General features: G+C 40.0%; 1 protein-coding gene and 1 long non-coding RNA gene across 3 annotated transcripts in view; one reads left to right on the top strand and one right to left on the bottom strand.

The window, feature by feature from the left end:
• LOC127372591 (uncharacterized) overlaps positions 1-26,903 on the bottom strand; it is a 78,159-nt gene that overhangs the window by 3,742 nt on the left and 47,514 nt on the right. The window lies entirely within an intron of this gene.
• The window catches only part of cdk18 (cyclin dependent kinase 18), a 60,300-nt gene continuing 46,575 nt past the window's right edge, over positions 13,179-26,903 (top strand). Inside the window, exon 1 of one of the 2 annotated variants that reach the window (XM_051416486.1) lies at positions 13,179-13,313. The gene's annotated coding sequence lies outside the window, so the exon portion shown is untranslated. Of the gene's footprint in view, positions 13,519-26,903 lie in introns of both variants that reach the window. The other variant, XM_051416484.1, reaches the window with a different exon arrangement.

Genomic DNA, 26,903 nt, shown 5'->3' with positions numbered 1-26,903 from the left:
CTCTCCTCCTGGGGCAACAGCAGGTGGGATGGTCTGACCGATGGGTCTGGGTGGACTGTCTCAAAGTCTGTCTTTCTTCATTCCAAATCCCACACTTCTTTTTCCAATGACTGTAGGTCATGTGTTTCTGTTACAGGTAATACATGTTTCAGCAATAAAGCCAAAAAAAGCCGTTTGCATGCACAGTCACAACTGTAAGATGTCACTGATTACAAGACATTTTAACAATAAGACACACAGTGAATAATAAATACAAACTATAAATGAACAACCAGTGAAAAGGTTGCTTTTCCCCCTCTTCATAGGCCCTTTCCCCTAACATTAACAGTGGGGTTTTTTTTGTCATCTCATGTTTCAGTTTATCCTATAAATTATCAATCAGATTATAGGAATAACACAAGCTTGTGTTTGTTTTATTGTTTTTTCATAAAATTATGATGCAGGGGTCCACCCTACTGTGTGTGTGTGTGTGTGTGTGTGTGTGTGTGTGTGTGTGTGTGTGTGTGTGTGTGTGTGTGTGGAGAGAGAGAGAGAGAGAGAGAGAGAGAGATGTAGGGGTAAGTAAGCTGCTCAATCAGGGATAGTGACAACAGCTTTGTTATGTCCTTTAGCTGCGAGAGGCTGTGCACTGTTTATGGAGGAGATTGGTGAAGAAGTTCTGCTGTGAATGACATTCTATTACAGTTTCCGCTCTCGTTGTATGTGTGTCTATAGGTAAATTGTGCTCTCAGCAGTAACTGAGGAATCTTACATACATTTTATATGAATTAGTATTATATGATTTCAATACCCAATCTCTGTTAAGCTCACCCTATACTTACCTGTGCTGGTGCTAGTTTACAGTTAGTTGAAGCTGAGAAAGTTTAAAGTGATTTATTTTCATTTACAGTTGTTTTAAAACTAGCTTTATCAAAACCTTTATGTAACACCAACTCAGTTTTCTTCTGTTAAAAAAAATTCTTAATTAAGCAGCTTTTACTAGAAATTTGAAGTGACACTAGCTTAGTTTTATAAGTTACAGAAACATTCCTGATTAAGTACCATGTATTTGTATATGTTTTCACAATACAGATAAAGAAAATGAAGTCAGTGTCTCCCTGCAGCACTGTGTCTGCATGGGTTTTTTCCAGGTCCTCCAGTTTCCTCAGTTCCTAAAAAAAAAATAAAAAAAAAAAAAAAAATTAAAAAAAAAAAAAAAAAATTTTTTTTTTTTAATAATATTTTCCCCTGGGGGGGGTGAGGGTATTTAAAAAAAATTTTTTATACATCCCCACTGGTCCTCACTGATTGAGCTGTTTGTCTCCACTATAGTTTGTTCTCAACACTACTCTGATTAACTGCCACCAAACAAATATACAAATTAAATAATCACATTAAATATGTGACCCTAACCCCTGCTGCATAATGTAGGGCCAGTCATTTCCCCTGAAGCTTAATATTGTGGTTCATAAAAATGCAATAGTTTCTTCTGACATTAACTGAAGCATTGTTTATGTCAGCCAAGGCTGGGTGCCTCCACTGGTGCAGCCATAATGCCTGCAGTGTGTCAGCATAGTGTATGCTCAGTGCTGATGATCTATGCATAATATCTTCGTTCTCATCATCATCATCACCATCATCAACAGGAGCTAAAAAATCCATTTCGCACATAGATTTCATTGTGACCTCTCACTAATGGCAGTTAGACAGGGTGTTTGAATGGCAGTAGCAAATATATGACAAATGGACTGTACTTGTATAGTGCCTTTCTAGTCTTTAGACCACTCAAAGCACTACACTACATGCCACATTTACCCACATTCATACAGCAATGGCAAATGCCATCACAAACAGAACTCATTAATTCACATTCACACACCAGTGCACAGCATCAGGAGCACTTTGGGTATCAGTATCTTGCTCAAAGACACTTTGACATGCAGCAGGAGGAGCCGGGGAACAAACCGCCAAATACAGAAGACGAATACACAGCTGTTCAAAGAGCAGCCTACACCTTTGCCACTTTAATTTCATCCCAAGCCAAAGCAAATACCGTAGATGCAGAGGAGCCACTGTTACTGAAAATATCCCTGCTGTCTGTATCGGAGGTGGTGCAGCTGTTGAGAGAGAATAGAGGTCTCAGCAGGGTTGAGAGGCAGGAGATGGTGTATTTATCCTCCTGCTGAGAGCAGAACTATTCTGCAGCGCTTCATCTCTCACTGCGCTGTTCAATCTGAAGGGGAAACTCCCCCATCTGTTTCCCTGCAGGGGAAATCTCATTTGGCTGAATGAGACAACCTCAGTGATCCTGGCAGACTGTGAGGTTCATGTGATGGTGGGTAGCATGTGCATGTCTGCCTGTGTGTGTGCTCTCTGTAGTCTCATGGAGACGGTTGTGTAATATGCTGTACTCAAAAGACAAAATGTACATAAAAGCCACATACTGTGCATATGCACAAGCAAGATGATGGGAATACCCTGTTCTGTGTTGTTAATTATTGAAAGAGCCTCTGACATTGGTTATCACCTTTGCGATTTTCTGTTATATGCATTAAAGTGTGTGTGTTTTTGTTAGCAGTAGGCAGTCCATATTGTAAACAAATGAAAAGACCAAAACCAGCAAACTGATTCCATTAAGTATTACCTGTGCAGCCAAACCCTGACACAGATTTGTTGTTTCAGTGACCCCCACTGTTAGCATTGCACTATAGAAGGTGAATTAGAAGGAACATAAACTGCAGTTTATTTTTACTCTCTCCCACATACCAAATGTGTAACAGCTTAAGACCTCCACATCCAACCTGACCCATTTATAAGAGGTAGGACTTCCATCAGTAAAGGCTTTAGTTAAAACAGCCCATGTCATCACATAAGATTAAACACTGACTTCATTTGTATGATGATTAGGCACTGTAAATCATCAATTCTTACCTTGTTTCAAGTGATGACTAGACTATAAGTACTAACCCAAAATAGCTGAACTAAACCCCTTGATTAATTGCACATCCGCTGCAATAAGTAGATCCTGTATTGGACATAATTTAAAATTGACATTTATAAGGTTCTTCACATCACTGCACAGGTATTAAACTCAGAAGATGGACCAACCAGCTCACCAATGCCTGTGCTTGTGTTGCACTGAGAATTAAAGACATTTACGGTTATGTTAGACTCATGACACCAGAGTAAATATTTATAGGCATGGACAAGAACGCCTTGATTATGTAACATAATTGTCTGAAAATGTTGGAACATTCATCTATAGGCTGACCAAATGGTATTTTATTGGCGAAAAACTTATTTAATTAATTTATTTGGGAGATTTTATTCTCTCATTTTACTGAAACTATATATTCATGAACTATTAAAAAAAAAAACTGATCAGGACGTCAAGTCTGCCAAGAGTAACAACACAGAGAGATTTCATTTTACAGTCATCAGCACTATACTGTACACAGCGCACACATGTCAGCAAGAGTGAAAGAATTTGAGAAATGATGGGCAAATAAAGACTTGAGTACTATAATTTTTTGAGGGGGGCTTTTATAATTTGGCATTAACTTAAAGGCAAGGAAATCTGGACACCACTAATAATAACATATGATTTTTGTATGACACATGGTTTTAAAAGTGTTCTTTTACAAAGACAACAATCTCCAGTGGGCACCCCAGAGATGTCTACAACACCAAAAAAAAAAAAAAACTTCTCAGGAAGAGATACAAGACAGTTTAAAAACACTGTATTCTGATTTGGTGTTGCAATGAAGAAAGGAAGAAAATCGAGACAGCACACACAAAAGGTTTTCCTGTAGTTTCCCAACAGACATCTGCTATGCCTGAATCTGAAATTTCAAATCCAAAGCCAATTGTAGCCCCTGTGCCTCCAAGTGATTTAACACAGGTAACTCCTCTCAGGAATAAGACATGTTCCTGCACTCTCCTTGTGACACATGTAGACATGTGTCACAAGGAGAGTGCAGGAACAACAGATAAAACAGACAATAAGCCCTTTCCATCTTCCAGTCAACCAAGACCAATACCACCTCTCCGTGTGGTTAGTCAATCAGGGAAACTGGCATCGCCGCCTTCCCTTGTTTTAAGAGAAGAAATTAAGCCACCTCTTTATGGTGAAAGCATGAGGACATGTAGAATGTCAACATCTAAAGACATTTCAGACCAGAATTCAGTGTGACCACTAAACCATCTGCGCCTGCAAGTCATCCTGTACCAATGGTTGCAAAGAAACCTGTCCTCCCACCTATTCAGCAGAAGGAAAGGGCTGAGCTCCCTAAACCCTGGAGAGCTTCACCAGTGAAAAGGAAAGGGGTGTCGGAAAGGACCAGCACTGGGCCTTCAGAAAACAAATGATGGGGCCATTGACATTAGGAGCCTGACCTACCGCATCCATAGTACCTGTGCCAGAGAGCACCACTGAACCTAGGGAACCACAACCACAGAGCACCAAAACACAACAACCTAAGGTCCCAGGACCCGAGAACACCAGACCAGGGCTTGAAACACCTGAGATACAGGTGCCTCAGAAGGCCAGAGCCCGAAGGGTTCTGCTGTCTGATGAGTTTAGGGTCTCAGTTGCTAGTTTCACATCTTCTTCAATACATTATGTTGTCCATTTAGTAAATTATGGTCCAATTCAGAGTAAAATAGACCATGAAGTTGCATATGCTTTTGGGTGGGACTACCTTTTGATTGACAGGTCACTCTCAGTGAGTCCATCCAGCACAGCGCACCAAACTCAGATCAAACTGTCAAACTAGGCAATGCTGATCAGATACAAAGCAAGATTCTGTTACTGCGTTGCCTATTTCTCACTTAAAATCGTTTCAGAAACATATTTTAGTGAACTGTTTAGCCGTCATATGAGATTGTGTCCTACCAGGCGAGCCGCCATTGTTTCCTCCTCAAAACTGTGCAGCCAATGAGCATAGATCTACTCTCAGTACATCACGTACGCTGGCTCGAGCTGCCTCTGTTTTACTGTCATGTTGGCGGCCAAAACGCCAACTCAAGGCTTTAAAACGGTACTCAACAAACAATTGGTGATGTCACGATAGGTTCACACTTGGTAGAGAGTAAAACTAGCACAAACTCCTGTGAATCATGCGTCTGGATCAGTATACATTTGAAAATGAGCACAGCAGTTTCACAGACTCCCACACACCCACAGTGGAGGCTGGGGGAGGTGGGCTGCCCTCCTCTGATTAGAGGGCATTACACTGATTTTTTTATATAAAGTAATAGAGTCAATAGAGTATAGAGTAACAAAGCGTCACCCCAAACAGTCGACTCTATCTCAGTATTTGCAAATTTTAATGTGTTTCATCACTATACAGTCATATAATTCAGTTTACAGCTTTTTAGGAGTCTGTTCACACTGATATAGGCCAATAAAAATGTTAATTTTGTGAAAAATATGAAAATATGGGGCATCCTGGTATCTCAATCTCAGGCTCAGTCAGTTTACAGTTTTTAAATATCATTACTGTAAAATTATAAACTAGCTCCTAAAGCTGTAATGCAGGACTTTTACATGTAAATAAACATCTGTTACTTTCAAGCTCTTGCCAAACGAGTTTACACATGCTAAGCCTATCACCGGCAGGTAAATCTGTATTTCACAGAACACAGTTTTTAAATCTGGAGTCTGTGGTGACTTTCCTGCGCTGGAGCACCAGTATTGGTCTGTATTTCATAGTTCACCTGGTCTACAGAATCATACTTTTCTCCATCCTACCAAGTATATAATTCATTTTCTCTGCCGAATTCATTTATTCATTCATTCATTTATTATTCATTTATTCCATTTTGTTAAATTTTTTCCCATCTCTAAAGGTTGGCTCAGAAGGTTGGCTGTATCGGGTCATATGTCCTATTTTGCAACAAACATTCATTCATTGAATGTGTTGCAGAGGACAACATTTTTCAACGGAGTGCAATGATGTCAGCTTCTGCATACAGAAGAATATTCAGTGTTTTCAGTTTCTATTTGACACTGATGGTTGGTTTTATCAATAAAGCTTTTTGAAGATTCTGTTCAGACGTCTGATAAAACAGCATAAATAATGTGATGTTTACTGCCTCCATGCCTACAACTGTTAAGGTTTGACCAGCGTTGGACGGAAGGAAAAGGAATTAGAGAAGTAAAGAGAGAGAGAGCTCCATGTTTGCTCACCAAATATGAAACAGCCTCCTCGGTGCCAGCAGCTCCCCGGGATAGATTTTAATTTTCTGTAATGCTGTGTGCTTGTACACTATGTCCCTCAGTGTGTGTGTGTGTGTGTGTGTGTGTGTGTGTGTGTGTGTGGAGAGAGAGAGAGAGAGAGAGCGAGAGAGAGAGAGAGAGAGAGAGAGGGGAAAGAGAGGGAGACTTGTCCTGTACTGAACGACAAGGGCAATCTAATCACACTGAAGAATGTTCTAGGCCAGGCTGCTGGCTGTACCCTGTTTATTGTTGTGTATTAAGTGGTGTGTGTGTGTGTGTGTGTGTGTGTGTGTGTGTGCTTACTCGTGTTCTTGTACATGCAAGTATCCTCATCAGAGTTCAGATAAGCTAAAACAAAAGTCATTTCTGATTTTCCTGTGCATATCATTACAGTATTTCCAGTACTTGTTGCAGCTATATTCTGTGATATTTCACTCTGGTGATATGATATCACAGTCATACCCAATGCAAAACTTCCCAACTATAAGGTGGCGATATCGCTTTACCAACATCACCTGAAAAGGTCTGCTGAGGCGGACTCTGGAGCATTTTGCCAGTGCTGCACTGAGCGGAGTTGTCATTATTTATGACAGATAGAGTCTATTTTAGTCTTCAATTAGTCCTTTTATCTAACTGTTTCTGTAGGTTTTATGAGATCATCATGACCACCAGAGTAGATGAATAAATTGCAGTGATAGTTAGTCATTAGATGGGTGTGTGTAGGGCAGAGGTAGGCGCTCTCCAGTGGCTCCCTCTGGCTTTAATAAAATATATATGGAAATGAATAACTGTGATTCTTACATTATCCAACTGTAAAAATGTGTAGCCATTACATGTGTGGACCGATTTGCCTTTTATCATGAACTCTCCTGGCTTACTGGTATGCTTGATCAGTGGTGAGAAATTATTATGTCAAATATGTTTTTGGCCAGTAAATGCTGTTTTGTTTGGGTTGCTGCCCCCTGGTGTAAATCAGTGCAGGATGACAGGTCACCAACACGGTTTAATTAATGGTAAATATGTCAGTCCATGTCACTTCTTGTCACACGACTCATAAATGTTTTTAAATAAATCGGTGTAAACAATGGCCTGATTAACCTGTTAGATCGTCTAGGGGCAAACATTTCTTGTTGGGCCCCTGTTTACCCCCCATACCACCAATCATCTCACTTTTTCTTTCACCTTGTTTGCTCTGTTGCCAGTCTGCTTGTCCCTTATCTCTTCTGTCAGTTCAGAACCTGCAGTTCTCTCATTATCCTGTAGTAGTCCTCAGGCTTGAGGAGTAACCCATTACAGTTGCAGAAAAAATACATAATCAGGTCACAGTTACAATAAATAAAATGGGGTTTATTAACAGAAAAATCTAGTCTACTGTCAGAGGTTACATTATTCTGTCTAACAGAATACACTAACATCAATACTTCTTATTGACCTTTTTTTCTCTTATCTTTATTTGCATATTTGGTGTTGAGGTAATTGAAAAGTAACGGAAAGTAATTAAGTTAAGTTACTTTAATATTGTGATACTTGGATTATGTTACTGACTACATTTTTTTAAACAAGTATTGTATCAGATTAAAGTGAGGGATCCCATGCGTCCTGGGAAACATGGAAAACCTAGTTTTCCAGTCATGGAAACACCTGGAAATTCATTAAAATTACCAAATATCCTGGAAATAATCTATGCTGTCCTGGAATATTTTTATTGTAGTTAAGCCCTTCAATAAGATCTACTCCTCAGAATGATGCAAACAGAATTCTCACAAATTCCCAGTGAAAAAATGTCTTGTTGTTGTGGTTAATACATACACAACAATGTTACCTGTACGTGCAACAAACACTTCTTCTTTAATCAGCTAATAGGTCAGAAAATGAATTTCATGTAAATTAAATTACTTAATTTGAACTGTTACTTACGGGCTGTGGCCAAAGTCATGTTACGGTTAGAGGAAAACTAGTAAAATCAGTTCAAGTAAAATAAATCGGCAAATTAGCATGGAGTGTCTCATAAACAGGTTAGGGTTAGGGTTACTACGTGAATCCATGCTACTGGCTAGCTTGCCATTTACAAACCACCCCATCAGCTAATGTCACGAAGCAACCAATGCCAAGCCGACACCGCACAGCCAAACTAAGAGCCAGTCGGCTAACCTTTGACTGAGCTTAGACTACAGTAAGCCAGTTGGATGCCCCTGCCTTGCATTACTCTTGGCTAGTAGGAAGCTATTATGCTGGTTAAAATCCACCATTGGTCATAATACACAAGGTAGTATCATGGCTCATGTTAGCTGGTAGAGACATTTTGCAAACTAACATATTCCACTAATGTATCTATTCACATAGTATTTTGTGGTTACTTTAGCAAGCAAGCTAAGATTCCACCGAGCCATGCTAAATAATGTTACCTGGCGATGGCCGCCCCGCAACGACAGCTGACAAATTAATCTGCCAATGGCAACCCGGTCAATTTACCCCAGATCTAAGACAATATTTTCTGCTTTGGTTTGGCACTTGGACAAAAACTGGACGTCATGAAGGTTCATCAATAAGCTTTTACTTACTTGGCTGCATGTTGTGAATATTTTTTGACTGACAGGTATAAGGATTTTACCAGTGGTTTTCTTCATTAGTGAATAAGACAGTCTCGTCTAATTCTGTATCTCGACTATAACAGGTACCTATATCCTCAATGGACCTCTGGTGTCTGATTAAGCCGGCAGATGCACTTACAGCTTTTATTCTTCCCTTCACTTCCATGGGACAAATGAGAAATGATCTGAGCATTTTCTTTATTCTTCTTTTTCACAGATTTGTTTCCTTGTTCTTCTGTGACAATGGTAGGGAGGTGTGTAAAGTACATATGTGAATTTACACCAATAGACATACTGTACACCCATAAGCAAGAAGAGAAGAGAGAATGAACAGTGAAAGTGTAGACCAAAGAACTCAACAGGGATTTCTCTTAATTCTGTAGCAAGCCAATTAATCTGCTCAGAAGAATTCAAGGGTTCATTGTTTCTTTATTTCCTCCTTCCTGTTCTCATTCCAGGAAAAACACATTTGACCTTTCACCTCTGGCATCTTTCACCATGAGCTGCATAGCTCTTTTCAAACACACAAAACCAATGCAGTTCGTTCTACAGCTCAAAGACGGATCCATTTATAGGATTTTGAAGAAATTGCAAATTTACTTCTGGATCGCAACAAAATGTCCAAATATAGAAAGTTTGACTATACAGAATATATGTTTATGCTGGACCCTAATTTAATTAATGAAAGATTCAAATCCGACTGAATCTGACCTATTATGGTAGCAGCCCCCTTTGGAGTTCTTTTGAAAAATACCAAGATGATGAGCTGAGATGCTTAATTTCCTCCACATTCATAAAAATCACAAATTAAATTAAATTAATTACTACAATTATTACAAATAAAAGCTTTGCATCCAAACTCTACTTAAGTTAAAGTACAGAAGTACTAACAACACAATTTACTTACTTAAAGTATCCCAAGTAAAACAAACATTTAACAATGCATTGTGTTTTTATTGCAACCTTTTCAGAGAACTGTCCGTTTCCTCAGGTCTCACAAAGCATGAATGAACCAACTCATAACGCTTATAAATTGCAGCAAGTAAAACTCACATAGTTTCATGTTAGACACAAGGGGGCCTGGATCACTGTTCCTGCATAATGGGTCATGTTCTTATGTTACTGCTGACATTAATCATCACTTTAGAACACAGTGACCTGCTACAGCTACTCTTCATGTAGTTCAATACATCTGAAAAGTCTGTTGTGATACTGTTGACTCACTACTGCCTGAATGACTTTTCCTGCTACCTGGAATTGGGTTGAATATGTTCTTCATGTGTATCTTTGTGACATAGAGACAGATCTGAAAAAAAGAGAAAGAAATTTCAGGGTTGGGGGTTAGATTCCCACTGAGCCCAGTATGAGAGGGGGGATTCATCCTCATGAATCATTCTGATGGTGTCAGATTTGCAGCCGCATTCAAGCGAAAAAATGGCACTAAAACTATATACTGCTGGGCAGTATGAACTCTAATTCTGTGTACTTCTTTGTACAAAATAGCTTTTGGATCAAAACATATGAAAAAACACCTCTTTGACTCGAGGAACAATATGATCCCTGTGTTGTTTTTATTTGGCTCTTCTTCAGCTGCTGTTCTGTATCTGAGTTTTTTTTTTGTCTTTTTCTGTTAAGCACTTTGTAACCTTGTTAAAGTGCTGTATAAATAATCTTCATCATCATCATTATTGTTATTATTATGTTTGTAGGCTGTACTTGAGCTAAATGCTTACATCAGCATGTTCACAGTGCTAGTGCTAGTATGTTGATGTTTGCCAGTGGCACTAAACACAAACAACAGCTGGGAATATCATAGTAGTTTAGCAGGTATTTGGTCATAAACCAAAGTATGAAGTTCTGATCTGATGATGGTGCTAGATTGTCAGAAGATACAGTTCATCCTCAACTGTTGGACCATGGATTTGGTTGAGATATTTCAATAAAAAACAAAATCCTGGTAAGGCAAATCTTCCTTGACTGTTCTGTCACAGGTACTGGAGAAATGATTTGCTGTTATTTTTAGGGGAAATATTTATCACCGGGGTTTGAGTCAAGTGGGAGCCAGTGGGGTCTGAGGGGTCTCCCATGAAAGCAGTAAAATCATCTGTAGGGGTCTGTGTACATTACCAAAACCATTATTTTAATGACAAATAAGGCATTTTTCGATGTAACGAGTATTGAGTATTATGAGAATTATTTCCGTTAACATTACATTACATTAACCACTACTCTATTAGACTCTGTATTGACTGCCTGCTCTGTACTGGATTTACAACTCGCAAAATGATGCATCCTCAGATTAGTGGAGCATAATGCTCCTACTTTCATATCAAAAAGGTCAGAAGAAGTGGAGAAAGATGCTTTGAGCTGGTGGCTTTAAGATAATTCCTTGTTGAATCTCCCAGCCTCAGTATGTGATAACCTGGGAATGAGACTCCACAGTCAACTATCTTACTTCAGTCAGGACCACTTTTGTCAAAATATCTTATATTCCAAGCAGAATTTTACATTTGGCGGTATGGCTCTGTTCTGGGACCTCCTTGTCCTTCCGCGTGCCTACGTGGAAAACCTTAAGGCAGGGAGAGCACACCTCCCTGCCCTTCCATGTGCATACATGGACAAGTTTAAGACAAGGAGAGCGGCAGCAGAGACCCCCCAGGGTACAGAACAGAGCAAGCATCAATGGCAATCAGAAAATGACATTGATTAATTAGAAACAACATAAAAAGGAGGAGCTGGGGTGGAGGTGGGTGCAAAAAGGCTTGTAGAGGAGCAGCAGAGATAGGCAGGCAGGCTAAAGCAGCTTAAATAAGGCGCCACGTAGATGTTTGCCAATTGGATGCTTGAGGAAATCAGGTGAGCTGTCAGCTGACTGTGTATGGGATCCAATCGGAAGCTTAGAGGAATCAGCTGATGTATGTTTATGACTAGCTATGATTGTATGATATAGCTGTAACTGAAAGCTAAGCCTGACTTCGTGCCCTGCCTGAACTAACGCTATGCTCAATTTGGCTCTGATTGGTTGTTTTCATTCAGGCCTGGTGGATTCTTGCCAATGCCATTAGGAGCACTAGGAGGAGCCAGAGGAACTGATTTGTTCACAAATTAGTGTACTACTGGCAGCATATAATTAAAGTTTCAGCAAATATGACAAAATGTTATTTTTATAAAAATTACCTACTGCAGCTTTAATACCACTAATGTAGCCATTAGTTACAACTTATAAACCCTTTATTAGAAGGTGGTGTGGGGGCGCCCCGTTAGCTGAGAGCTGGTGACCCATGTATGGGTTCAAGTCCGACCTGCGGCCCTTTGCTGCGTGTCATCCCCACTCTCTCTGCCCACCTTTCCTGTCTATCTTCAGCTGTCACTATCCAATAAAGGCAACAAAAAGGCCAAAAAAATAACTTTTGGCCACGGCACTCAAATTTTGCTGTCGTCTCATGGTCACAAAGCAAGGTGACATTGTCACACTATGAAAGAAAAGTGTGAATCGTTTTCCCACTACAGTGCTAAAATTATTGTCTTGACTTGCTGCGCTGCTGACAGCGCTGTCAGCAGAGGTGAAGATCACACAGTGTCTGGTCTGGGAGATGTAAGGTTGACCTCCGTGGTGTTCTGCACCAGAAGTGTGAGTCACAAAAAGTTACAGTATGTTACACTCAAAATATATGCGATAAAGCACCTCTAAGTGCATTTGAATTCTAGGATATTTTGTACACCACACTGTTTAGTAGGACGTCTAACACTGCTACTCCAACTTATCTATATGTATTTGGTGCTATCAGCAGCCGCTCCATTTGTTTTTTAACTGTCACACTGTTACACTTAATTCTTGCTAATGGAATGACTAACAGGAACACTCATATCACATCAGGTATAAAAATACAGCTTATGGAGAAATGTTCTACTGCTAATAAAGGAAACAAACATACACACACTCACACACACTGGTACAGTACATGTGCAAACAGGTTTTCACACATACACACAGCACACAGACATATCTACATCCATCCACGCTTAATGATACGTGTATTCATGCACTCAAACATGTATACATACAAACGTATGCACACATCAACACTGACACAGCAATAGACACACACACACACACACACACACACACACACACACACAACACCCTTTCCAATACATTCTTTCATACACAAACATACATACATGCTTTCATAGCTCTCACTGGTGTGTGACAATCCTGTCAACACCAGAGGCCGGCTGAAGAGGAGGAGGACGGAAAGAGAGGAGGAGGCTCGTGCTATGCCAAGTGGTGATTGGCCGTTGCCATACCAACGAGGGAGGGCCAAAGTCAGAGATTGGTGGGGGAGGAGCTGTGGGCTGATTATAAAACCCTCTGAGCAGCAGTTTCCCCTCTCCTGAGCTGTCTGCACTGTATCTCTGCCTCTCTGTGTATTCTTTCCTGTTATCTGGCCAGCTCGCAGCGCTCTGTGTGGAGGAGACGAAGGGAGGGTGCAGGGTGAGCTGTCAGAGGTACTCGTGGACAGGTTGGTCCATTTTACCCCATCTTCCTGCCAAACCGTCTGTCCATCACTGTGTCAGAGCTGCCTGCATCGTGTGGATTTATCTCTGTGTGAGTGACACCTGGGAAGGCGAGGGAAACCTGAGCGGAGAGGCCACGAGTGTGCCACCACTCGCCACCCCCCGCCCCCCGTTCCGTCCCCCCTGTGTGTGGATGACCTGTGCTCTTCTGTAAGTAGCTCTGCTGCAGCCACATCCACTCACATTCTTCATTAAGATGTGTAGACCTCACAGCAAGGGTCAGGGGTCAATGGAGGCAGAGACAGAGGTACATATGTTGCTGATTTGAGACCAAACTTGTGCTTTGAGGGGGGAAATTTGTTCATTATTTTTTAACAGGATTCCTCATTAGCTCACCAGATATCTCAGTGGGTGCTCCAGTGGGGTCTATTAATTGGCCACATTAGTGGGTACTTTTCTTTCTTTTTGGTCTGAAGTTCTATCTGGAGGTTAATGGTGCTTCGTATGTAATGAAATCCAGAGGTTACACTGCAGTACAAACTGATGTAGATTGTATAACACTATTGTCTTTTAACAGGAGAAAGCACATATTGTTCGATACACAGCTATTGGCTATAGCGATAGTTCTTTGCCTAATGGGAATCCAAACTATGAGGTCATGGTGTAGTTAACACTTTTTTATTTATAATAACATTATAATGTACAGCAAGTACAGCCTGAGGATAGATGAGCCTCTTTATTGTCTGAATTTAAAAAGTTTGAAATGTCTTTAACTATTGCAACTGTATTGTTTGCCACTGCAATAACATCTAAGGACACCTGAAACTCCTTCAACCACCCACCGACCCTCTCACTCACTCACTCATCCACCTCTCTCTTTTCTGACGAGCCTCATGCATTAGTACTCACATGTAAACTGACACGGGAACAGTAGTAACGTAGGAGGGGCCACTCAGATATACTGAAGTCTATCCATAACCATTGTATACACAGCACTGTTTACCTACAATATAAGGGCCTGCGAGTGTAATTGGGTGTCTGGTGTTTTTGTGTGTGTGTGTGTGTGTGTGTGTGTGTGTGTGTGTGTGCAGTGTACATGCAAAGGTTCCCTTTTCCATATCTTTGTCATGCTTTGTTGAGTCATACAGAGTTTAGACTGCTGTAGTTCCATTACAAAAATAACTAAGTCAAACAGTCAGTGAGAAGTTGCACTTCTGTTGAAAGTGTTGCATGTTGAACTCAACAAGAAGTCTGAAACAATGTGTTAAGTCATGATCATATTATGTTTTATGGTCTTCACAGGCATCAAAATGCATTGTTAGAGGTGTTACTTTTCTTTTTCATGTTACAGCATGCAGTGTTTTTAATAATTAAGTATCATTTTGATGCAGCTGCAATTTGAGAATTACATGGGCAGATTCTTACTGACCCCAATCATGGCATTGCAACTGTAATCAGACGTCATGATTGAAGCAGTGTACATGGGTTTGTGCAAATTCTTTTCTCACTTTTCCATAATCAAAACACATGGGCAAAGGTATAAAGACTGGATTAAACACTGTGTTTTATCTGCTCTGGTGTAAGCAGTTAATGTTAGCATGCCTTGCTTACTGGCTCACTGCCTACAGTTGTAACCTAGTGTTATGTTCAAGGCCGTTGTACAAGGAGTAGAATACAATTAGCTAACTATTATTTTGTGTGACTACAGGTTACGTCAGAAATTCTCAATAGCAACACTTACCGTGTGGGAGGCAGTCCTGTCTAGGCTAATGTAGCAGCTCTGTCCTGCTCTTTATTAGATTTGGAAAAGTTTTGCTCTGACATCAACCTCAGCCAAACTTGTTACTTGTCCTCATACTTAATTTTTTGCTTTTATAAAAGTGAAACATTGTTTGAAAATGAACAAAAAACCATACATGGAATGCCTGTTTTGCTTGTTCAAGTATTTTCAACAGTAAACTTAAAAACAGGGTTAAAACAAAAAACTAAAGGAAAAAAAACCTCTGTCTGATCTTACAGAACTATAGAAATAGGTAATTCAGAATACAAGAACAAGGGAGGATCTGTTGAACAAATCTGAGGCACTCAAGAGGATAGGGATTTAAAAAGCATGGCTATTTACTATGATTGTAAAGATTTACCAATACGGAATTTGGTTTGAACGTTACAGATGCAACTACATCAGTACACAGACCCCTGGATTGATCTAAATGTACCTCCAATTCCCTGGTATTATTTAAAATCCATGTATTTATCAGCAATGTCCCTTTTTATAGAATTAGCTTATTTTAATTTAGAATGGAAAATAGATGTCGAAGTTAAACAAATGTTAAGAACTGAATTAGATTCCATTGTATTGCATCAAATCACACCAAACTGTTCCATATTAAAATGCATCGTTCCTGAATCATATCATAGCTCATGTATCTACATATCAGATCGTCTTAGAAGGGAACAATGCTCACCTCTACTATTTACTCACAGTAACAGTTAAAAACATATGAAACAATGAAGACTTGCATGGCTGAAATGTGTAGGCATGTAGTTTATCTGTTTCTCTGAGTAAACAGCAATGAGATATTAACACCTGTTTTTTTACACCGTCGAGTGGCACTCCACGCAGTTTGTATTGTGAGCATTTATGCAGATCTATTGGCAGAAATGGAATATAATATTGCTTATTGTATCCTTTCATTAGTGTATAATCACCTGAAAATAACAATCGTTGTGTTTTTCTTACATGAGAATGAGTCTTTTGTATCTACGGAGGGAGCAGGTCCTCTTCCATGGAGTCCACCATGTTGAACTACCATGTTTCTACAGAAGCCCAGAATGGACAAATCAAACACTGGCTCTGGAGAGGGCCTTTCACATTTTTTGGAAGTCACTCTTAGACTTTTGAAAGGCTGAGCTGTATTCAAATGGTTGTAATTTGCAATTTCACCGCTAGATGTTACTGAATACTACACACTGGTCCTTTAACGTTACTCCCTCAAAAATAATAAAGTGGTAACTTGCATACATGCAACGCTAAAATGCATAGCTTGACAGTTGTAGTGACAGTGAGGGACAAAGATGTGTTTAAGCAGTATTTGGAAGTAAATCAAATAAAATAGGATAGATAGGATAGGATTTGGTAGTTTTAAAAACAAAGATGTGACTGTGACTGGCAGCAGTGTTTTATTTCAAATGTTGTAGGCTTTTACTTCAATAGTATTTCAAGTTAAAGCCCCTGCAAGAAACTTTAATTTTGTGTTAATTCTGGCAGCCCTTGTGAAAAAAACAGTAGTATTTCTATCACCTCAGTTCATTGATTTCAAGGGGAATTCGACCGACTGGTGGCAGGCATTAAGAGTAACTATATAGAAATAGCCTGTCCTTTTACTGATGGTTTTGTTTGTTTATGTAGGCCATATAGAGGCATGAGTATTAAATTGAGACTTGGTTTCATAAGCAGTTAAAAGCTCCTTGTAGAATGTTTAAATACAGAACAGAATTTGGGCTACTGTAATATGCTAAACATCAAAACATCATCTATCTAAACATTTCATTCTTGCTGTCCTTTTCAGTATTCAACATTATCAGTCTTTGCCAGCTTTATGTCTTAATTTTGGTTTTCGAATTTGGTCATACTAGACACAAGCAGAGCCCATACCTACCCATGATAACAGTACAGTTTTTTGAACTGTTGAGACACTGACAATGGTTGTTACTGTAATTTTCAGCCAATCGTAGCAATGGTTTGCCTCAGCACGCTGCAGCTGAGGCACAATAGTAATGTTTACATAAGCAGTTTATTATTGAGTCCCTGATTCATCACACAGCCCCCGGGCCCATTCAGCCTTGATAATGTGAAGATAGACCCTTCCATATTCGACAATAGCCTTGGCACCAGCACTAACCACCACTCACAGATGAACAAACCCATGCAAACATTGGGTCAAACAGACCAAATGGAAGACAGTTTGCATTTCACACAGCACCAAGACCACTGGCTACTGTGATGAAAGGTTCAATGCTTCAGCAAGCAAGCGTCTTTTGTGATCATAAATACATCATCTCCATAACCTGAGACGCCATGGGTCTTTACTGCACATCTATGTTATGCTACGATGGCTGTTTTCTAGGGATAGAGCCTGTTTCCCAAACAACACAAAGATCACCGACATAAGATATGGTGGCTCAGTCACTGTTGTAGTGTTTTCTGTGTGAACACTGGCTGTGTGAGCAAACATGAGTGTGCTATTTGCAAGTTACTAATATTACAGAATTTCTATGCAAAGCACTTTTCCTCTTATTGTTGCCAAAATACAAAAAAAAAATTTGTACCAAGGAACATTGTGTTCCCAGTGTGTTTCATCACTTTCTACTTTTTAACTACAAAAGATGAAAACTAACTATATCATCACATTAATGCTCTATTTTACTGTCCACTGGAGAGTACTTCTCAATAGGTCAGTGAACAGTTGAATAAAGTGGAATAAACCCACAGTAACACGAGCAGCTGCCAGTGAACATGCACACAATTTGCCCAAAACAACACTCTGGCACACTCCTCAGTCTTACAGGATGCCCTGCAGAGGTTTCTTAAGGTTACATTCAGCGTTATTCACCAAACCTTAATGTGTGAATGCATTTCAACATTTGCAAAGCCGATCCTTATTGGTGCATTGTTAACATGCATATTTACTGATGACGGATTGTTGGAGCATGCGATGCAAGACAAATTTACATGTGAATGGACAATAAAGTGTTATCTTATGAGATCTTATCTTACTAGCTTGCTTCTTCACTGCATTTGTTGGTATGTTGGTATACTGCTTTGCCTGCTAGTGTAACAAATTCATCTTAGCTCACGGTTATCTTACACAGTTTTCAGAATATCATAAAGAACATGGTCAGATACTGTTCTTGAGTGTATCAGCAGCAGCCACATGCTCCATCCAGCACCACTGCTGCTGCCAGGGTCGCATTAAATTACTAAAAAAAGACCTAAAGGACCTAAAGTGTTGCTGGGCATGCTTTCCTCGCTCACGCCTAGTACGCTTCAAAAGCTCCTCACAGGTGGGCGGGCGATGTATTCACAGCCGAGCTATCCAGCTCATTTAAAATTATCCACCCTATGTGAGGCTGCCAGTGCTTTATATAGAATAATGTTCGTTTCAACGAACACTGGACAAACACAAATGTTGTGACAGGCACTGGGCAGTGAGAAGCTGTTTGATGATTGGTTGGTCCAGGCAAGTCCAGGATGTGCTTCTTCTCTGGGCAGGAGCGCGGCCAGTGTGTTCACTTCTAACTGTTGTGCTCAGCGGTGTGTTTAGGCGCTTTACATAATTGCAGGCCTCTTTTTCCCAAGTTGCTAGTCTAGTGCTGCAGCTGTGATGGCTTATTAGAGGTTGGCTCGCATATGCAGTGACACAAGCAGGAGCCACCTTGGGAAATGTATAATGTGTTGTGTGAGAGTGGTGTGAGGTAAGCTGTGAGTCACAGAGCTGCTCCTGTCAAAAGCAGGACCATAAGCCAGAACCCGAGGGAAAAGTCCTAACAACCATCAGAATAATCACACACACATAATGTGACATAAAGGAATCCTACAGATGTAAAGGTCTAAAGCACCCATGCACGTTAAACATTAAACTGAAAGCCATTTCTATCTGCACTATTAAGTGTGTAACTAATTTAATGGTAATAGTTTGTTTTGTCTGCTTAGTCAAATAATTAATAAGTCATTCTAAACATTTATTTTTTTTTAAGTAAATAGCCATGTAAAAAAGACCTAATGACCTTTTAATGTGTCAGCAGCCAGAGACATAGCTTCATGTACCTACTAGGTGTACTGTATGTGTTTGCAACAGATTAAGTGTAAAGACTAACCAATATGTCTCAATAAACAACAACAGATCCTAATCAAATTCCATGGCAACACTGCATTTACAGCCAGTAAAATAACTACAAACCTTGCTTAGGCCAAGGTGCTAAAGCTACCGGCAGGAACACACAAACAAAAACACAATCAATTCACAGCAATAATGCTAAACACTACCTCCAAAGACCAAACTCCAACCGGTCTAAGGCAATAACTGAAACTGAAACAAGCTGTTTTATTTACAATGTGACTAGCGTTGTTGAAAATACTACATTTATATGCACCTACATTTCCCACTAAAACGCTTAAGCGGCTGCAGCAATAGGACTACATACTAGGAGAGCAGCATCAAGAGTTGGACACATATGGTTTGACTGCTAAGCCCTAGCTTGAGTCCACAAACATAGACGCTTAAAGCATTGAGTGTTTACGAGAGGGAAAATGAAAGCAAAGCTTCGATAAAGTATTGACAGTTGAAGTGTTTTGTAAGTTGCAGTTCAGACAGCTCTGGTTGAACTTAATATTTATTCCTGCCAGCAGAAAGTTACCCAATCAAATTTTTACGGTGTGCCCTTTTAGCCTCACTCAAGTAATTTCATGCTTTCAGTCACAACAAACAGACGTCCATTAGACTGAGTCTGTCTGAGGATGATAACCGTCTGTGTTGCTGCTATCTCCTCTGAAAAAAAAACTCTCTCCCGCTTTTTTTGCTTTTATCTCCTGACTCTTCCTCTCTCTCAATCCTTTTATTCTGTTTTCCTTTACCACTGAACCTTCTCTTCTCTTTCTATTTCCTCATACCCTTGAGCACAATTTGCTGTTTTTTTTGGGGGGGGGGGGCATGGCTAAATCATCAGCAGAGACATTTTAAATTTCAGCTTTGGTAGGTTGGTTTCACGAGTTGAAAGCTTATCGAGAGGAGAGACTGTTGGAATGAGTAAACTAAAACCTCATCAAGCAGTCAAACACACTGCATTTTCCTTATTTGAAAAATGGATTAGACCACCTATCCTCTTAATATAGGCTCTGACTGCCTGAAAATGTAATTGTCAGCCCAGATTAAAGCTTCACCCTGGAGCTGTAATTTATGCAGGTGCTCTCCTGTCTTTAAGACTGCTTCAAATGTCACCAGAAAACCGGAGGCTAAGGCCAACACAACATGAAGGCTCACTTAAATCTGTTCAGCCGTTTTGAAACTACTGTATGGAAATACTTACAAGAGTGTGTGTGCCTATCTGTGCCCCTACACTTAAGAAAATAAAGCTGGAGGTATTTTACCAGGATCGGCCCCGGGGGGGCCGTTGTTTAACTTTAAAAAATAAAAAAAAATTTTTTTTTTTAATTTTAAAAAAAAAAAATGTTATTTTTGGTTACACTTTCAAAATAAAACTTGTGTGATTAACATTGTGAAGTGGTCTCACCTTGGTTAGGGTTAGGCAAAAACACTGGTTACCTTTGCCATGAGAATTGGTTGTTTAGAAAATATGTGTTACATATTTATTTTTATAATATTATTTTTTTTTTTTATTTTATTTAAGGGGGGGGGGGGTTTTTTTTCCCCCCCCTCCCCCCCCCCCTCTTTTTTATTTTTTTTTTCTTTTTTTTTTTCTTTAACCCCCATGAGCACATTTAACCTTTAAATTCAAATTAAATAAACATTATTTTGAAGAGCAGTATTTGATGAGTTGGGATATATGTACGATATAGATACATGTGTGCCAAGTATTAATCCACAGTGACCTATTAGCCATAGGACCTATAAGATGAAGTAAATATAATCTTGCCTAAATTCTTATGGGTGTTATTCTTTTTTCTTTTCACCGCACATAGCATAGATGTCAATCTTTCAGATTTGTTCTCAGGTTTGTTCTGCTATGATGACTGTTGTTATTCATGCTAACACTTCTGTTGTACCCACCTCTACCTTTTGGAGTTTGCCCTTGTAACGCTGTATATTAAAATTGTGTTGAGCCCATGCAGGTTTATGACCATGTCCAGAGGATATCTTGTGAGGGATCAAGTGGGAGTCCCCACCACCCCATCACAAGTGTTTTGTGCTGAGGGAAAAGTCATGATGATTATGAGGTGACGTTATAAGAAGCAGGGTTTTTTTGTATAATTTCTATGCATTTCTCAGTGTTAAGATTTTAGATATAGACATTGCCTTTAAACCACCAAGTATCAGGCTGTGACTTGCATGGCATTAGTTCTTTAGCCAAGTGTGAAGCAGCAGCTGTCTTTGTGTTGGGATTCGTTCACGATTGAGGGCAAGGTGGAGTGTGAGGTCAACAGGCAGACTGTTGTGTGTCAGCAGTTAGTTTTCTTTGCTGGCTGGGCTCACACTTAAGAATAGTGTGCGCTCAAACCTGTTCAGATTCTGTGGGCCTCTGATTAGGATGACTCCTTTGTCCCTGCCAAAGTATTCCAGGCACATCCAACTAGGAGACAACCCCAAATCAGACCCAGACTATGCTTTAAGGATTACACAGGAGGAGCTGGAGGACGTGAGGTCCTGTGTAGACAGGCAACAGCACTATGTGAAAAAATGCAGCCCCATCCTTCATTTGAGGCTACTGCTTTGACACAGTGGGGTGCTAATCCAGTGGGGTCTGGCAAAAAAGTTGAAACTGTCTCAACCTTTGCTGGAATGCAGTGAGACATCATCCAGCATCATACTGCATTGGCCAATCACATACCTAACATAGATTCCTGGTAAGGCATATTTCTAGAGTTTATCTCAAGATCATTTTGAGAAAAGATAACATGTCCTAAAAGCCTCGAACTCAAACTGGCTTCCATTATCTCACCGATATCTGAAGCAACACATACACCAACACAGTCCCTTGCATGTTTTAATGCAGAGCTGTTTTAGGTCTAAATTATTACCACTTATTCTGCTGCCACCATCCACACTAGATAAGCACCAGGAAATATATGCATGGGAGAATCATTAGAATACATTCTTATGCATCAAGTACATGAGTTCTTGCAAAATATATGTACCGTAATTTCCGGACTATAAACCGCTACTTTTTCCACACGCTTTCAACCCTGCGGCTTACACAATGATGCGGCTAATCTATAGATTTTTACGGGCAAACGTCCTCCAGGGGGCGCTCTAGCAGGAAACGCAAGAGCGAGATAGACAGGTGGAAGAGATCATGCACCGAGGAAGATGCTAGTTTCATTGTGTTTTGAATTCATTCAGTTTGAATTCATTCAATTCATTCAGTCATTTTGCGCATCATGCACACACCCTCATCATGGAAAACACAAGAAGAAATGCACACGATGCAGCTTTTAAGTTAAAGGCAATCGATCTGGCTGTTGAAGAAGAGCTGCTGCACGTAAGCTTGGCATTAATGAATCGATAGTGAGACGTTGGAGACAGCAGCATTTATTTAATTAAAAATGTAAAAAATCTTTCTGTGTACCATCTTTCTGTGTAAATATCTCATGTTACAATGTGGACACCTGCGGCCTATCTATGTACAATTTTTCTTTTCTTTTTAAATTTAGTTGGTGCGGCTTATATTCAGGTGCGCGCAATAGTCCGGGAATTACGGTATATACATGTGAATCCTCGAACAAAACAACCACCATGACACGTGTGGCTTGTTGCACAAACCATAGTGGCCTTTGATACAATAGGCCAGTCTGATGTTGACCCCCCAGCACTGTTGTTATTCCCTCACAGCCACTGGACACAGTAGGCCCACTGTTTACATGGCGACAGGGGGTGACATGTAGATCGAGAGAAAAAAAGACAGCGGGATTTATTGTTGCTGTCAACACTGTTGTCAATTTTGTTGCGAGTGATAGCTTCATTATTAGCACTTATCTTAAGCTATTATTTGAAATGATCTGAGGAGAAGTGAGTTGGATGACTTGAGCTGGACACAATGAGATAAACAAGTGAAGAAAAATATGGCAATGTCAGGCAGAGGAATACTGAGTGTGATGGATCACCATATAACTGAGCAAATAAGGCAGTGATTGTTGTCTCGTGAGGCTCGGATCCAAGAAAAGACGAGATGGGAGGAAACAAAAGGTCATCTTTATTACGGCTTTAGCCAGGAAACAAAGAGAATGTGACATCACGTGTTTTCTGACTACATGCTGTGTGTAATGTGTCATAAAGATGTCAAGCAAAAGTGTGCTGTATTTTTTAAAAATATTTGTTTAGAGGGACACAAGCTTTGGTTGGTTACTGTCTGTCTAGGTTTTTCTCCATAACACTGCACAGAGAGATGTCTGGCAGAATTGATCATCGCTGTGGGACAAGGGGGAGAAAACTCTTCTATCTCTTAAACCAATCACACTTGTTGCAGACAGGGCTTAAGCCAAGTCTCTGTAACATGCCCTTTTAAGAATAGTGTTCAGGGTGAAACTGGTGTTCGCTGCAGCCTGTAGGAGGTGAAGGAGAGCAGCTCTAACCTGCCTCTGGTCACTCCCAACTTCCTATTTAGTTCGACAGTGTTGTTTAAGGCAACAATCAGAGTGTTGAGAGGAGAGTCTCTGTTTGAGTTCATAAGAATATAATCTTATGGAGATCTGAACAGGCTACACAAAGCTCTGTGTATTATGGACTAAACACAGATTTGATCATCCACAAACTCAGCTAATGCTCAGCTATCTTTAGTTGTAAGACCTTTTCTGTCTTATGAAGAAAAGCGTAATGTGAAAGGTGTTGCTTGTACCAACTCAAACAGAATTCTGCAGTTTGCCTCATCTCTAGGCCCTTTTAGCTTCTTTCAAGGTCATTGTTTTGGTTTCCCAGCTCACAAACTCTGTACTCATCGACCTTGTTTCCAGAGAAAAAGCCCTGATGAACTAATTGTATGCTACCTGCCCAACACCAAATGACAGGGACAAAAAGTACATGTACATGCTATATGCAACTAGCTGGTGAGCGCAGAAGAGCATTGAGTAGCTAAGAGATATTTTTCTCAGGAGACGGTGTTGACCAGAACACAGGACTTATTTTCATGTTTCATGTTAGCCATAAAATGTGGGTGACCAACCAGACTTTTTTTAACAAGGCTGAAGTTTCACAACTACCAGTTTACAAGCTAAACAATGTCTTTCTGTTGATTCTGTATTTATATGACAAATAAAAATGGAGCATGAGATGGACAGGTGGATTGGTGCGGATTGTTGTGGTGAAGAGGGAGCTGAGCTGGAAGGCAAAGCTTTCGATTTACCAGGCAATTTACATTCCAACCCTCACTTATGGTTATGAGCTTTGGGTACTGACCCGAAAGGAGATTGTGGATGCAAGTGGCTGAAATTAGTTTCCTGGGCTCAGCCTTAGAGATAGGGTGAAGAGCTCAGACATCCAGAGGGAGCTTAGAGTAGAGCTGCTGCTCCTTCGTATAGGTGTTTTGGGCATTACCAACTGGTAGGAGACCCAGGTAGACCCGGAACTCACCTGTTGATCCCCAATGACAGCTGAAAATGATAGCTGAGGGGGAGATGTGCCCACTGGGCCTCCTGCCACAGCAACCCGACCCGATAAGTAGAAGAAAATTTGGATGTTTAAAAGGAGTTTGAGGAGTTATATACAAAATAATTGTTTTGTGTCAAGATTGGGATGAGAAAATCAATATTATTCTGATGCCTGCATGCTAATTGTGAAGCTAGGGCCAGTGGGCTATTAGCTTAGCATAAAGACTGGCAGCAGAGGGAAACAGCTATAGCCTGGTTCTGCCCAAAGGTAAAAATTCTAAAAGTTCACTTATTAACATATCTGTCTTATTTATTTAATACATAGAAAGGTAGCTATCTATTCCTCCTGCTTTTTCTAGTTGTATTTGTGCTAAGCTAACGTTACTAGCTTAGCTAGCTTCATATTAAGCATTCCAACACGGAGTGGTGTCGATTTTCTAACCAAACGAATAAGCACATTAATTTGGGTTTGACGGAACGATTCCGCTTAACCATCTCAGAGTTATGAAACCTTTATATGTGAAAACAGAGAAGAGGGTAATTGCACATCTGTTTTCTATGTCCATAAAGTCTAGATAGATTAAATAACATATTTTTATTTTCACAGTGTCAGTCTAAATGTAGATTTAATGTAATCAGGGCCACAATCTAAATGTAACTATATATAATCTGTCTAGTTCGAATCTTATTTGGTTAGTTTGATATTTACTTTGTAGTTTTTTCTGTTTACTAACTGGAATAGGTTTCAGAAATCTGCAGCATGTCTTAAAACAGTCTTTCAAATTTTGATGTACTATGTAGTTCCTGTTGTCCTGTAGACATTCAGAATTATTGTAAGAACAAGGACAAACCCAAATTCAGTCTTATACCTTACAACTCAAACTGGCTAAACAGCTGGCCTGCTGGCATGATGTGAACCCGCTGTATGAATTTAGGTTGTGTTATATGAAGTTCTCATTTTGCAATGGATTTTAGCAAACACTTCACTGGTGCAAAGGTTTGTATTACCTCCATTATATGTGTGTATTGAACGTGGCTGGATAATGGCAGCTAAAATTGGTTTAGCTGTATTACAGACTAAACACACCAGCTGTTTAACAGTAATTCTCTCTTACCACTCTGGTTTCTGTGAGGCAGCACTGTCACCACCATTCATCTCCTTTAGGGAAAAAGTGTGCCTGTGTGTGTGAGTGTGTGTGTGTGTGTGTGTGTGTGCACGCAGTTGTACAAGCAAAGTGGAATTTTTAGTCCATATGAACTACTGGAGCACACAGTAATGTAACCTCAGGCCCAAGGTCAGATTTAGCGCATATGACCCATCACACACATACACAGATGACACAGACAGATGTGTGCATGTGCTTCTGTATCTCTCTCCCTCCCTTTCTCTCTCTCTCTCTCACACACAAACACAACACACACACAAACTCACGCTGTCTGACAGTGAAAAAAGCAAGGTATGAGGAAAATGAAAGAATAAAGCACAGAAAAGCAATGTGAGGATGCTTTCCTCATATAGCATGGTGTTTTGCATACATTCCTGAATGATAAAAAGCACTGTTTGTGTTCTCGCTTTGAAGCTTTGTTTTCAAGCCAACATGCACATAACACAGCAGTATAATTATCTCATTTAGATACATAACTGCCTCACTTAGTGTCTTTTCGTAGGTATTTGCTGCCCATCTCTACTGTGAAAGTGTTATTCTATATTTTGTGTTACTGTGATCATAATAACTGGTCGCTGTGACTTTAGTTTCAAAGAAATGTTCTTTAAGTGTTGTTGAAATTCCTTTTTATTATTAACATAAGCGGCTAAAGGTTATTACTAATAATGGGCATACTGTACACAGAAGATAACAAACCACTTCAGAACTACCCAAATAGTGTGTATTCTTTTTTGTCCTCTTTCTATTTTCATCTTCTCTTGAATGTTCTGGAAATTTCAGACACATGCTCTGCAAATCACCTCTCTTTCTTTGTTTATTCCTGTTTGTTTAGTTACTTTCTGCATCTCAATTGTTGCCCCCTCCACCATGACCCTCCCAGAGATCACAGCTTGTTTTGGCAGCCTGTCCGGCTGTCAGAAACAGGAAGCTGTCATGCAAGGTTTCACTGGACAAACACAGCGGTCGGATGAAGCTGTGGCCTTGCTGTTAGCGGGCTAATGCTCTGCCCTGACACTGTGCCAGAGCTTCTTTTTTTTACCGGCCTCTCAGGGTCGTTCATTCATTCAATTTCAACAAACTGGGCGTAGGGGGGAAAAGTGAAAGAGAGAGAA

Source organism: Dicentrarchus labrax, unplaced genomic scaffold (assembly GCF_905237075.1).
Source record: "Dicentrarchus labrax unplaced genomic scaffold, dlabrax2021, whole genome shotgun sequence".
Taxonomy (NCBI): domain Eukaryota; kingdom Metazoa; phylum Chordata; class Actinopteri; family Moronidae; genus Dicentrarchus; species Dicentrarchus labrax.
Note: the sequence above shows the minus strand (reverse complement) of the source record. Positions and strands in the feature narration are given on the sequence as shown.